The following is a 13,261-nucleotide window of genomic DNA, read 5'->3' on the forward strand; positions in this document are numbered from 1 at the left end:
TTACCCAAGTACAAGATAGTAATAGGAAGGATGTGGGGCGTGTTTTTGGTGTGCTTCAATCTCGATGGGCTATAAATTTTTACCCTGCTAGAACATGGAGCGCCAAAAAATATGGGAGGTGGTGATTGCTTGTGTGATCATGCACAACATGATCGTAGAGGATGAGCATGATGACAGCATGTTCGGCCAAGGGCTTCAATTTCAGGGTGAAAATGTTGTATCTGAGCATGGACTGGCAACGTGTTCACAGTTTGTCTAATTTCGTCATGAAATACGTGATTGAGCAACTCATATTCAACTTCAAAATGATTGATTGAGCATATGTGGACTCACTTTGGCAACCAATAGATATATCTGACTTTTTCTTTCAATGTATTTGTGACAATTTAAATTTCATTTGGTTTGTAAATATGAGATTTTTATTTGGTTGTAAACTATTTATTATTTTGATGTAAAAACTATGTTTAAATTTGTATGAAAATTTGTGTAAATATACGACCGCTTACTGGCTGCGCTGACAAAATACGTCGGTGGTTGGACGCACTGACCAACCAAAAAAAAAAGGGGGGGGGGAGGGGGGGACACTGTCCCTATAGCCGACCTGAACGAAAAAAAAATCAAATGCACGTCCATTTGTGTCAGCGGGTCGGTGGTTCCCATGGTGCATGCATGAGAATATGATCAAATTCAAAACCCTTACTGATCGACCGTACAGCTACTAGCTAATGCTCCTGCTAGCAGCAAAGAACATACAAAGATCCTGAAAAGCTACACTCAAGAACAACAAATCCTAAAAAGCTATATATGCGCACGTACGGGTAATTTCCTTGCTTGTGCATCCGGTTAATATATACGATATGATGTACTCTCTCCGTTTCGAATTACTTATCGCAGGTATGGATGTATTTAGATGTATTTTAGTTCTAGATATATCCATTTCTACGACGAGTAATTTGAAACGGAGGGAGTAGACCGTAGTGCTACTGAACTGCACGTAGGTAGGACGAGGTCTGACAAATGTACAAACCGATCCATCACGTGCCCTATGTACCTGCCACTAATATATTCCTGCCGATATTCCGAGCTGGCTGGACTGTCATATGCAGAGCAGCCCCTGAGGTGTCAGCACAACAACATGATGCATGCGTACTTGAATATCTATTACTCCCTTTGTTTCAAAAATATAAGGTGTATTTTTAAAATGTCAAATATTTTTAAGTTTGGTCAACTTCACACCAAATTTTACTACTTCAATTTAAACTAAAATCACGACACTTATTAAACCTAGAGACACAACTTCAACCCGACCCGGTTGCATGTCCATCCTCGACACGTAGCTTGTCTCGACCCGGCCCCCAGTTGCATGTCCATCCTCAAAACGAAACTTGTGTCCCTCCTCAAACCTCGACCTAGTTGTCCACCCTCGACATGCAACTTACCCGTGACTAACCCAGTTGTATTTGAAATTTTGGCATGCAAACCCGGTTGCATGTCTAACTTTGACATGCAACTTGCCTCGACTTGATTTATTGCATGTGAAAACCTTGATACACAACTCCACATCGATCCGGTTGCATGCCCATCCTGGTCACACAACTTTCAGACCCGGTCCAGTTGCATGCCCACCCTCATCACATAACTTTCACCGGACCTAACCCAATTGCATTTATTCTCGAGACACAACTAGGCCACACATGAGCTAGTTGTATATCACTACTAGAAAATACCTTATAGGTAGAGGGGGCGTGGGGTAATGGGCACGCGCTACTGCTAGTTTTCAGCAACGCAGGGTCGGAACCTACACTACAAGTAAGCATATAGCAGTAGCGCGGGTGTGCCAACAAGCGCTGCTGATAAGTGGTCCCTACCTTACCCACCGAGCTACCTATAGTAGCAACGCGGCCCATATAACACCCGCTACTGCTAACATTTAGCAGTAGCGGCCAGCGCTACTGCTACACTATCCTTATCCTATACCGGCGCCTGATGCCCACTCTCCCTCTCCACTATCTGAACCTCCCGCGCTATCGCCGCCATCGTAGCACCGACTTCCTGCTCGGTAAGCCTCCTCACTCCTCGCCTTCCTTCCTCCTTCAGTCGCCACCCTCCTCCCTCCTCCAGCTAGCAGCCGCCCCTCCTCCCTCCTTCAACCGCCGGTCGCCCCTCCTCCCTCCTTTAGCCGTTGCTGCCCCTCCTCCAGCCGCTGCCCATCCTCCCTAGGTTTTGGGGATTTTTGTTGGGTTCTACGGTAGGGTGCGTCGACTGCAAATTAAAAATTTCCTACGCGCAGAATAACCAAGAACATGCTACGGGAGATGGATCACAGGTCGTTACCACTAGACGCGCAGCGCTGTGTAGCGGAAGAAGAGTTGGGGCAACGCGTCTCCTCCTCGTCCGATCTCCCTCGAACAACCGGTCGTCGGTTCCCACGTACAGGTTCGCCGGAGCGGCGCAAGTACACTGCCTCTAACGGTATCCGTGTGTGCAGGAGGAACACCGTGCGGCGGACTGCTAGATCCGATCACACAGTCGGCGATCGAGTGGAGGTGGCTATTCGCAGCACATGCAAACCCTGGTGACAGCGTCGAAGCGATCAATCTCTTGAGTGTGCCGCACCCCCACTTTATATGTGCGTCCGTCGCGGGCTCAACACTTGGGCCTCGCACGGACCCTAAAGCCCAAAATCTGTTCGGCCTGGATCCGAGTCCGAGTAGGATCACTTCTGACTCGTGGAGTCGGACCGGGCCTCGCAGGTTCCTTCCCTTAAGCGCGCGACCCCTTAGGTTCTCGTTCACTTGGTCGGGAGTCATATCACATCCAACTCAGCTGGTCGGTAGCGGCCTCTAGCAAAGCGTGCCGACTCCAAGTGTCCGATGAAGCTGGTTAGGCGAACCCGTACATCACACATATGTTCCCTTTGCCACATGATATATATTGTCGGGCTCAAGGCGAGTCTGTCATCCTTGTGCTAGCCCGACCTCTTTCTCGTTCTAGTGATGTCGACCACAAACCGGATTATCTCGTAATCCTAATCGCATGGCCATGCTTATCTTGGTCGGATCACACGAAGGGCCCAGAGTATATCTCTCCTGATCGGAGGGGCAAATCCCATCTTGCTCGACCATGTCTCGCGGCATGGGTCTGGACAAGCCTGTAACCTACCTTTGTAACTACCCAGTCACAGAGTAGCGTTTGGTTGGCCCAAAGCAAGTCTGTCACCATCCCGAGTACATGCGTCAGCTTAGGTCTTAGGACATAGAACGTATGTTGTACTAGAGACTCACATATGACATATCGCTGCGTCTCATAGTTGTGTCTGTCCGACTCGGACCTTATCTCAACTCAGATCCGACTATGTCAAATCCGACCAGATTCTTCCGAGTCCATATTATCTAGTTAGCATCCAATGTTGCATGGCTAGTGAGACCAAGTCATCGACCGTGTCATATGCTAGTCTAGTCGTTGCGTGTCCACACAGCCCTTTCGACTAGGGACCTTTTAGGACGTTCATCATACAATGCATAGTTCCACAAACAAGTCACGTACTTGCTGATACACATCATTGATAATGTCCAAGGACTATCTTTATTCATAAACACATAGGAAATATCATCATACATGATTGCCTCTAGGGCATATCTCCAACAATTTTCTTCAAGTTCTAGGTCTAAATGGAAATGAATTGCTAAATGGTCCTACTATATGAAAGTTTTCATAGGTTTTCATAGATGTAGTAGTAGTAGTAGATGAGTAGTTGTGAAAATGTGAAGTTCATATTTTTTTTGAAATAAAAATGTGAAGCTAGTATTTTTTAAATGAAAATGTGAAGATAGTTTTTTTAAATGAAAAACTAAAGCTAGTATTTTTCTGAAATGAAAACGCGAGGACTTGGGACTTACGAAATTTTTAGTAAAAAAATTTAGGTACAGAAATTTTTAGGTATAGAAAATTTTCAATATAGAAATGTATTGGAATGCCATATGAAAAAATTTCAATCTAGAAATGTATTGGAATGCTATATGAGAAATTTTTAGGTATCAAATTTAGTAATAGATTTTTTCAGTAAAAAAATTTGGTATAGTAATTGTTAGTAACTTTTTTCAATATACAAATGTATTGGACAATTTAATTATTTTTATATCATTACCACTTTGTCGTCAAAAAATGCTATATGAGATTTGGTGATCTAATTTTTTCACTCAGTGGAATATTTAGGCTTTGTAGTGTCGCATCTCCCTTGAGTGATCATCGTCGGAGCTTCCTCTTCTTCCTCTACAGCTGATTCGATGAGCTAAAAGTCCACCTCCTACTTCTATTCTCCTCAGCCATGTGTATGATGATCTTAGGACATGTGCATGACGATATTTGGACATGTATTACTTGTCTATTCAGACATGTGTATGAATTTCCAGGGAACACCTTCGAGTGTCCTATGTTTTGCCGGAATGTTGATTCATTTATGTTTCGGCAAATTTCAGACACTCAACATGTCCTATTTTAGCAAAAGTCATGCCGAAATTTTTCGTGGATTTCAACATGACTTGTGCTATAAAGTAAGAAATATTGAGTGCCTGTGATTTTCCGGAACAAGAATTAAATGACATTCCCGCAAAACATAGGCCATTTTTTAATGTAATTACTCCATATATGTAATGGGCTGGCTTCCAGTCTGTTTGGGGCAGCTCCTTGTGTGACTTTCAATTTGTTCTTGAAGGAAGAATCCTGACTATTGTCATGGGGGTTGCTTTTCCTTCTTCTCCTTGTGCTAGACATTTGTAATGCATTAGGGGAAGGAGGAATAGCGACCACCACCCATGGTCGAAAAATCTGTGAGGGGGTGTCCACCATATATGAGAGAGGAAAAATCCCGACTATTGTCGTGGGGGTCGCTTCTCCTTCGTTCTCGTGTGCTAGACATTTTGGTGTAATGCACTCGGGAACGAAGGGAGGAGCGACCATCACCGACGGTCGAATATATCAGAGAGGGAGTTCCCACCATATACACCACGTGAGATGAGTTTTCAAGGAATACTCGGCATACCGAAAGTCAACCCGTGCTGAATAGTGATCTCTGTGTTGAGTTCCTGGTAATTGCCAATGATTTTTAATCTTTGAATTATAAACACAGGAAATGTCTGACGATGATAGGATCCCTGAGTGCGATTACTGCAGCGACGACCGGGGTATGCGCAGCGGGCCTCATCTGGAAAATGATAGGTTCTTCATCATCAAGCTAGACGAGACCTTCGATGTTTTTACGGTACGTAACGACGACAAGTATTTTTTCGTAATTAATCATGACTTGTGCTTCTTTGCTTCAACGTTTAATTTATCTTTTTTTTCAATTTGACTAGTGCGTCCCCTGCCATGCAAGACCGTATGTCTTGGAGAAGCTCGGTTTCCAAGATAGTGACAGTATGGAGACAAGGAAAGCTCGCCTTAGGACTCAGCATGGTTACACATTTCGGGTTAAGCTCTACAATGCAGTTAATCACCCACATTTTGGTTGCTCAAATTGGAGAGCTCTATGCAAGGCATTTGAATTTCAGGAGAATATGCAAATAACCTTTGATATTCGTCCTCGAGATGATATTGAAGATAATATCGACATTTCTGTGGATGTGGATATGCTTCTGGTTCTACCTCAAAGTGAGTTTGTCAAATAAATTTGTTAAGTAATTTATATTGTTTATTTAAAAATAGTAGACAAACTCCACCTATGTTGTCTTAACATAGCCGCTCCCAAGACTGGGTAGAGGAGGAGGGTTGTGATAGACTTGGTGAGCCAACGTAAAAACTTAGCAACTCTTATGGAGATGAAACCTAAAAGATTTTCGTTGGGGTGTAACCCTCTCAGCGACTGATACGTCCATTTTGCATCATGCTTTTATATCGATATTTATCGCATTATGGACTGTTATTTCACTTTATGTCACAATACTTATGGCTATTCTTTCTTATTTTACAAGGTTTACATAAGGAGGGAGAATGCCGGCAGCTGGAATTCTGGGCTGGAAAAGGAGCAAATATTAGAGACCTATTCTGCGCAACTCCAAAAGTCCTGAAACTCCACGGAACGTATTAAAATAAATAAAGAAAAATCCTCGCCAAAGATGAAGGCCAGGGGGGCCACACCCTGCTCATGAGGGTGGGGGCGCCCCCCCCCAAGGGCGCGCCCCCTACCTCGTGGGCTCCCTGGTGGCTCTCCGACGTCCATCTTCTCCTATATGAAGTCTTTCGATGAGAAAAAAATAAGAAGGAACTTTTCGGGACGAGACTCTGCCGCCACGAGGCGGAACCTTGGCGGATCCAATCTAGAGCTCCGGCAGAGCTGTTCTGCCGGGAAAACTTCCCTCCGGGAGGGGGAAATCATCACCATCGTCATCACCAACGCTCCTCTCATCGAGAGAGGGCAATCTCCATCAACATCTTCACCAGCACCATCTCATCTCCAAACCCTAGTTCATCTCTTGTATCCAATTCTTGTCTCAAAGTCCGGGATTGGTGCTAGTAGGTTGCTAGTAGTGTTGATTACTCCTTGTAGTTGATGCTAGTTGGTTTAATTGGTGGAAGATCATATGTTCAGATCCTATATGCATATTATTACCCCTCTGATTATGAACATGAATATGCTTTGTGAGTAATTACGTTCGTTCCTGAGGACAAGGGAGAAGTCTTGCTATTAGTAGTCATGTGAATTTGGTATTCGTTTGATATTTTGATAAGATGTATGTTGTCTAGCCTCTAGTGGTGTTATGTGAACGTCGACTACATAACACTTCACCATAATTTGGGCCTAGAGGAAGGCATTGGGAAGTAATAAGTAGATGATGGGTTGCTAGAGTGACAGAAGCTTAAACCCTAGTTTATGCGTTGCTTCGTAAGGGGCTGATTTGGATCCATATGTTTCATGCTATGGTTAGGTTTACCTTAATACTTTTGTTGTAGTTGCGGATGCTTGCAATAGAGGTTAATCATAAGTGGGATGCTTGTTCAAGTAAGAACAGCACCCAAGCACCGGTCCACCCACATATCAAATTATCAAAGTATCGAACGCGAATCATATGAACGTGATGAAAACTAGCTTGACGATATTCCCATGTGTCCTCGGGAGCGCTTTTCCTATTATAAGAGTTTGTTCCGACTTGTCCTTTGCTACAAAAGGATTGGGCCACCTTGCTGCACTTTATTTACTTTTGTTACTTGTTGCTCGTTACGATTTATCCTATCACAGAACTATCTGTTACCACTTATTTCAGTACTTGCAGAGAATACCTTGCTGAAAACCGCTTATCATTTCCTTCTGTTCCTCGTTGGGTACGACACTCTTACTTATCGAAAGGACTATGATAGATCCCCTATACTTGTGGGTCATCAAGACTCTTTTCTGGCGCCGTTGCCGGGGAGTGTAGCGCCTTTGGTAGGTGGAATTTGGTAAGGAAAAAATTATATACTGTGCTGAAATTTACTGTCACTTGTTACTATGGAAAGTAATTCTCTGAGGGGCTTGTTCGGGGTATCTTCACCCCGTCCAGTAGAGCAAAGAGTTGCTCCTCAACCTACTGAACCTATTGAAAATGAAACTCCTTTTGAATTTCCTTCGGGTATGATGGAAAAACTGCTAGCTAACCCTTTTACAGGAGATGGAACGAAGCATCCTGATGAGCACTTAATATATGTGGATGAAGTTTGTGGATTATTTAAGATTGAAGTTGGAATTTCATCAAAAGTATTACCCTATGCATCTTGTTCATCGTGATCGCAATTATATATATAATTGCTGGCCTCGTGAAGGAGAAATCATCGCTCAAGCTTGGGGGAGGCTTAAATCAATGTTATATTCATGCCCCAATCATGAGCTACCGAGAGAAATAATTATGCAAAGTTTTTATGCTCGGCTTTCTGATAACAATCGCACCATGCTCGATACTTCTTGTGTTGGCTCTTTTATGATGAAGACTATTGAATTCGGATGGAATTTATTGGATAGAATTAAACGCAACTCTGAAGATTGGGACCTCGACGAAGGTAAGGAGTCAGGTATTACACCTAAGTTTGATTGTGTTAAATCTTTTATGGATACTGATATTTTCCGTAAGTTTAGCACTAAATATGGACTTGACTCTGAGATAGTAGCTTCTTTCTGTAAATCTTTTGCTACTTATGTTGATCTCCCTAAGGAGAAGTGGTTTAAATATCATCCTCCCATAGAAGTAAAAGTAGATGCACCTATTAAAGTTGAAGAAAAGACTGTCACTTATAATGATCCTATTGTTCCTACTTCTTATGTTGAGAAACCACCTTTCCCTGTTAGAATAAAGGATCATGCTAAAGCTTCAACTGTTGTTCGTAAAAGCAATATTAGAACTTATACACCTCCTGAGCAAGTTAAAGTAGAACCTAATATTGCTATTGTTAAAGATCTCTTGTCTGATAATATTGATGGGCATGTTATTCAGTTTGAAGGTGAAACTGCTAGAATTGCTAAACCTTGTAATAAAGATAAACATAGACCTGTGGTAGGCGTGCCTGTCATTTCTGTTAAAATAGGAGATCATTGTTATCATGGCTTATGTGATATGGGTGCTAGTGCTAGTGTTATACCACATACTTTATACGAAGAAATTAAGAATGAAATTGCACCTGTTGAGTTAGAAGATATTGATGTCACAATTAAACTTGCCAATAGAGATACTATTTCACCAATTGGAATTGTTAGAGATGTTGAAGTCTTGTGTGGGAAAACTAAATATCATGCTGATTTTCTTGTTCGTACTTCTCCACAAGATAGCTTTTGTCCCATTATATTTGGTAGACCCTTCTTAAATATTGTCAATGCTACCATAGATTGCACAAAGAATGTTGTTACTGTTGGCTTGGATGATATGGTTCATGAGTTTAATTTCTCTAAATTTAGTAAACAACATCGTGAGGAAGAATTACCTAGTAAGGATGAAATTATTGGTCTTGATTCTATTGCCGTACCTCCTAGTGATCCTTTAGAACACTATTTGCTAGACCATGAAAATGATATGTTCATGAATGAAAGAAGGGAAATAGATGAAGTATTCTTTAAACAGGAACCTATTCTGCAACACAATTTGCCTGTTGAAATCTTAGGGGATCCTCCTCCACCCAAGGGTGATCCCGTGTTTGAGCTTAAACCTTTGCCTAATAATCTTAAATATGCTTATCTTGATGAAAAGAAGATATATCCTGTTATTATTAGTGCTAACCTTTCAGAGCATGAAGAAGAAAGATTATTGAAAACTCTGAAGAAGCACCGTGCTGCTATTGGATATACTCTTGATGATCTTAAGGGCATCAGTCCCACTCTATGTCAACATAAAATAAATTTGAAGCAGATGCCAAACCAGTTCGTGATCCTCAACGACGTCTGAATCCTAAAATGAAAGAAGTGATAAGAAAAGAAATACTAAAGCTTCTGGAGGCAGGTATAATCTATCACGTTGCTGATAGTGAGTGGGTAAGTCCTGTCCATTGTGTCCCTAAGAAGGGAGGTATTACTGTTGTTCCTAATGATAAAGATGAATTGATTCTACAAAGAATTATCATAGGTTATAGGATGGTAATTGATTTCCACAAATTAAATAAAGCTACTAAGAAATATCATTACTCCTTACCTTTTATTGATCAAATGCTAGAAAGATTATGCAAACATACACACTATTGCTTTCTAGATGGTTATTCTTGAGAGTGCGTTATATCGACTAGAGGGGGGGTGAATAGGCGATTTTTATGAAAGTCTTCAAAACGTGAGAGTTGTGAAGACAAACAGTGAAGATCATGCCTATTACTATGCAACGGAAGTTAGATTACACTAGGCCAGCCATGGTCATGTGTTCAATAGAGTGAAAGCGCAATGACAAACAGCTTCAGTGTAATAAGGATCAGGTAGGAAGAAGTTATGAAGCCGAACAGATCATACATTCATGTTGTGAAGACAAAAGATAAAGCAGGCATGCAATGGCTTCACAATGAATAACTGTAAGCGAAGGGAAGTGAAGATGAAACCAGTGACACGTTGAAGACAATGATTTGTTGGACCAGTTCCAGTTGCTGTGACAACTGTACGTCTGGTTGGAGCGGCTAGGTATTTAAACCAAAGGACACACAGTCCCGGACACCCAGTCAAGGACACTCAGTCCAAGACACCCAGTCCTCACCGTTTTCTCCTTGAGCTAAGGTCACACAGACCTCGCCCAATCACTCAGGTAAGTCTTCAAGGTAGACTCCCAAACCTTCACAGACTTCGTTCACTGACAATCCACAATTTCTCTTGGATGCTCAGAACGCGACGCCTAACCGTCTGGAGGATGCACAGTCCTCAAGTGTAACAAGTCTTCAAATCACACAGACACGAAGACTTAAGTGATGCCCAATTTACTCTGGCTCTGGGTGGTTAGGGCTTTTCTCCTCACTGGGAATTTTTCTTTCAAAGGCTTCGAGGTGGGTTGCTCTCAAACGACAAAAGCCGTGCACTGAAATCTGAGCAGCCAACCGTTTAAGGTTGTGGGGGGTGGACTATTTATAGCCACTTGGCAACCCGACCTGATCTGTCCGAAATGACCCTGGGTCACTAAGGAACTGACACGTGTACCAACGGTCGGATTTCGAACTCACACGGCAACTTTACTTGGGCTACAAGTAAAGCTGACTTGTCTAACTCTGGACAAGATTTTCTCTCATAGGCTTCGCTCGAAGACATAGGATTTGAATTAGGCATCACTTCAGTCATTCTGACTGGTTCTCTTCGACCCCACTTAACAGTACGGTGGTTCCTATGACACAACATGAATGAAATAAAACTACGAAGGATCTAGGTCTTCGAGTTCCAAAAGCTTCATAGGGAGTCTTCTCATGTCATTGTCTTCAATATGAATATCTTCATAAACCACCATTGTCTTCAATGTCTTCGTACATTTTTAGGGGTCATCTCTGGTAGTAAAACTGAATCAATGAGGGACTTCTACCTGTGTTTTCCTGCAATTCTCACAAACACATTAGTCCCTCAACTAGGTTTGTCGTTAATACTCCAAAACCAACTAGGGGTGGCACTAGATGCACTTACAATCTCCCCCTTTTTGGTGATTGATGACAAACTAGTTGAAGTTTTCAAAGGGAAACATAATTTGTGAAATTGTAAAGGAATTTGTCTTCATAAGTTGCAAGGGCTCCCCCTGAAGATGTGCATATAAGTAATTTGCCTTTTGAATGCAAATGCACATGGCAGGTTGTACTTATGGAGATCCACTTCAACTTATGATGACAATCCACTATGCATGTGAAAGTATATGAAGATAATGACATGCATAATGGAAAATGGACGTCTGCAGTAAGAGATGAGTGCGGAATTTATCGTCGCACATGAGGAATTTATCTTCGCATAACGGAGTGACAAGCAGGTAGCAGACGGCCATCAAGGCTAAGTGTTACAACTCAAAGAAGCAAATGTAGCAAAAACGGGAGTTGTAAGCACGAAGCAAAATGTAGCAAAAATATGAAGGCACCCGCCCATAGTGACCCGCTTGAAGACTATAACCATCATATGCTTCTCCCCCTTTTGTCAGTGATGACCAAAAAGGTTTGAAGACATAGAGGTTTCTACACGTTCCCAGGCGCAGCAGGGTCGGTGGAGTTGTTTGGCGGTGGTGCAGACGAGCTTGGTGCAGATTCGACGCGCGTTGAAGCAGGTGGAGATGATGCCGCGTCGTCTTCTTCTTCAATAATCCGGGCAGACACGGTGGCAGCAGAAGAAGAGAACTCTGACTCTTCAAGTGATGGTGTGCTGCGCATCACCGCTCTTCTTGGAGGCGTGGAGTCAAATTTGAAGTGCTCTGTGAAGCCATCCTCATGCAGTTCAGCTTTAGGGCACATCATGGTGAGGCCCTTCCAAGTGCGGCGACAGGTCTCGTGTGTGACAAATGCATTCTTGGTTGCCAGATTTCTGATGCGATTGACTTCTTGCATGATGCTTCTCATCTGCCTCTTGAGCCAGTCGTGATGCCTATCTTGCTTTTGGTGAAGAGCCACAAGAAGCTCTCTGTCATTGAGTGCACGAGCGCGCTTCTTGGGTCTCTTGGCAGCTGTGCTGTTGGTGGCTTCAGTTGATGCAGGGGCACGTGTGGTGCCAGCCATTGGATACACTCGGGAGAGAGCTTCAACACCTTCAATATTTTGAGTGAAGCTCTGGTGTTCTGCATTCTGAAGACTTAGTGGTTGCTTGGCCGGCTCTGGATATATTGCTTCAGCAGATGTGTCCACATCTGGCAAAAATATCCTATGATTGCGGGCTGAGGGTTGATAGGAGATTGTAGAGTGAAGCTTGATCAGCCTCATAACCCAAGGAGCATAAAATTTTAATCCAAACAGTTCTGAAGCAGACGCTGCAAATTGACGGATGAAGAGATCCTGTGTATTGAAGCATTTGCCGTGAAGAATGCAGAATATGAGAGTCTTCATTGCACCATCAATCGTTGCATATCGAGAGTGTCCCTTGACTGGCCAGAGAGTCCGCCTTATGATGTGATATATTGTTCTGGGCAGGTACTCTAAGTCTTCAACGAAGAACTTAGTTGGATAGGGTGCATTTGGAGGAAATGGCTTCATCATTGAGAGCATCTGACTCATATCTGGCTCAGGACGCTGAAATATGCTCTCAATTGCTTCAGCATGGAGTTGGCACCCTTCTTCAAAGAATTCGCCAGGAGTGGGAAGGCCGGTAAGCTCAATTAGGTCGAAAGCATTGGCTTCATGATGGATATTGCCTGTCATCCACTCCAGGATCCATGTCTTCGGATCTCTGTTGTAGCCTTTGATATGCAAAGTGGCATAGAACTGGAGCAGAAGCTCTTCGTTCCAGTGCTCTTCATCAGTGATAAATGGCAGCAAACCCACTTGCTTGAAGCAATCCAGTGCTTCGTCCAGACAAGGCAGACCTGCAACAGCTTCAACCTCAAGGCGCTTGTGAGGAAAGATGCGGCCTTGGTTGTAGAGGATGCATGAATAATAGCTGCGCTGTTGATGGCTCCAGAACCTATCTGATACAATCCGTTCCCTTGAATAAGGGTTCTTGGAGCGGTCGAAAAATGTGTTATCTGCCCTGAAGCCGTTGATGTTGAAGGAACCGGGAGCTGATGCAGGACCTGGGAACCTTGGTAGTTGTGGGATCGGCTTCTGGACCTGGGGCCTGTGCGCAATATGATAGTTGAATTGTGGTCCGGCAGCAGACTCAGGCATA

Source organism: Triticum urartu, chromosome 7A (genome assembly GCF_056163025.1).
Source record: "Triticum urartu cultivar PI428250 chromosome 7A, HENAU_Tu73, whole genome shotgun sequence".
Lineage (NCBI taxonomy): Eukaryota > Viridiplantae > Streptophyta > Magnoliopsida > Poales > Poaceae > Triticum > Triticum urartu.